Source organism: Pinus tabuliformis, chromosome 2_2 (genome assembly GCF_031772625.1).
Source record: "Pinus tabuliformis cultivar Carrire ecotype Pingquan chromosome 2_2, CPIR1, whole genome shotgun sequence".
NCBI lineage: Eukaryota > Viridiplantae > Streptophyta > Pinopsida > Pinales > Pinaceae > Pinus > Pinus tabuliformis.
Genome location: NC_142300.1, coordinates 325,515,912 through 325,518,236, shown reverse-complemented (window position 1 = coordinate 325,518,236; position 2,325 = coordinate 325,515,912).

Sequence of the window (2,325 nt, the reverse complement as noted above, 5' to 3'; positions counted from 1 at the left end):
CTTCAAGTTCCTTAAAGGAAATTTTCACTTGATGATTTTTTCTTTTTTCTTTTTTTTTAATCCCTCTCTCTCTCTCTCTCTCTCTCTCTCTCTCTCTCTCGATTTCCATTTTATGCTTTTCCTTTACTTATCTAATGATTAGAGGTTTAATGGATTAGGATCTTTGATATTCTCAATCATATTCAACTCTTTTCTTATTGAATTAGTAAATTCAACCCTTGATAGGGGCTTCTTGTAAAACTTCAGCTATAACCATTCAATAGAAGTAGGATCTACTCTTCATTTGTTGTTCAGATTTTCATTGAACCATGATCATGACATTTCTCAACTAGATAAGGTCCCAATCATATGGTCATGAGTACCCTTTAAAATCATTGAACCTAAAGTCATACAAGAGTGCCAAATCACCTTCTTGGGAGGCTCTAGTCTTGATATGCTTATCATACCATATATTTCACTATAGATGAATCTCCTAAGTGTGCAATAGGGATTTCATTTTGTACTCATCAAGTGCATTTTACTTTTGCATCTTTTCTTCTTGTGCTTTGGTGAGATCCATGTCCAGTTGTTCTACCATTTTCAATGTGTTATATTGTTATTTAGAATAGTCTCTAGCATATTAGAACCAATTAAATGTATTGTTATATATGATGTAATATATATATATATATATATATATATATATATATATATATATATATATATCTAAAGAGAGAGAGAGAGTTATATATATATATATATATAGATATTTGCAATGTATTTGATACCATTTATCACCTTAGAGGAACAAATTATTATAATAAAGTCCATTCTACATACAAACTAAACATAAATGGAGAGAGCATAGCACTTGAACAATTTTGACCAAGGTAGGAAAACAAAACTATTCTATGTGTTCCCCTATCCCAGTTTGATTGAAATGGGCTAATGATAGATTATAGTCTATTGTTGGAATATGTTTTTTGGTTAACCTAAAATGTGAAGAAAATTTAAGATGTTTTATTTATTTCATGCTAGAAATTTTATATCTAATGTTAATAATAATTGTAGATCCAAAACAATAATAAAATTCCAAAAATTTAACAAAGAAATTAATTTTTTTCTTTCTTAGGAAATCTCCCAAAATACCTACAATTTTAGCATACATTTTATGTTATATGTGTAATATCGATACTATATATAATAATCTAAATTGAAGCAAAATTAAGATGTTTTATTTATTTCATGCTAGAAATTTTATATCTAATGTTAATAATAATTGTAGATCCAGAACAATAATAACATTCTAGAAATTTATAATCGCAGTAATTCGCATAACTGTTGTTGGGTTAACTTAACTAGTGATGTTGTGGAGGAGAGCTCGTGAACCATGGCAGTCTAGGGTTTCTGACAAACCCTACCACGATAGAAGCACAAGTGCGGTAGGTCTCCATTACAGCGACGTTGTCTCTCGAGCGCTGCTTCAAATGCACTAAAGGAGTCTAAGTAATGAATATTCATGTGGGGGAGGCCATGGGGCCTCCCCTCATAGGCAACAATGACAGACAAAATCCCAACTTGAATACCAATGAAAATGAGAAGACATCATCTGGACTAGCAGCACAGCCACAAAACCGATTTGCCCAACAGCAGGAGGCGGAAGATTCAAAAAAAGGGTAGGAGAATGCCTCCACAGAAAATGCAAAACCCAAGAAGGCGACATTGTCCACAAGCAAGCCCATAGCAGTGGAGCGCCCCAAGATCAACTTACCAAGTCATTGAATCAATGCCCAAATATAGTTTATGAAGGATCATGTGCTTATAGGTAAATTCAATAGTTTCTTTCTAACAGAGAAAGCCTTGTAGGGATGGATTGCTTCAAAATGGAAACCAAAAGGACATGTTACCCTACAGCTAGGGCCAAAAGGTTTCTTCAATGCCATAAACAACTGCATCGAAGACAGGAATAGAATCTTAGACGACGGTCCTTATTTCTTCAACACAACGGGTTTGTATTTAAGGGATTGGATTGAAATATTTAACCTAGACAAAGAGGGCTTCAACTGGGCACTAGTTTGGATTCGAATGTACTCTCTGCCTCTGGAATATTGGGATGAAGAATTGCTAAAAGCCATTGGCAATGGACTAGGAGAATTCATAAAGATTGCAGAGGAAACAAAGCTCCGAAGGTACACCTCGTATGCTCGCATCTGCGTTTACATGCGGCTAGGCAAAGCCCTCACGGATTCGGTAAGCCTACTTCATGATGATTTTGAATGGATTCAGCCCATAGATTATGAACATGTGCCTTTCAAATGCAGAAAATTCCATGCTCATGCCCATCTA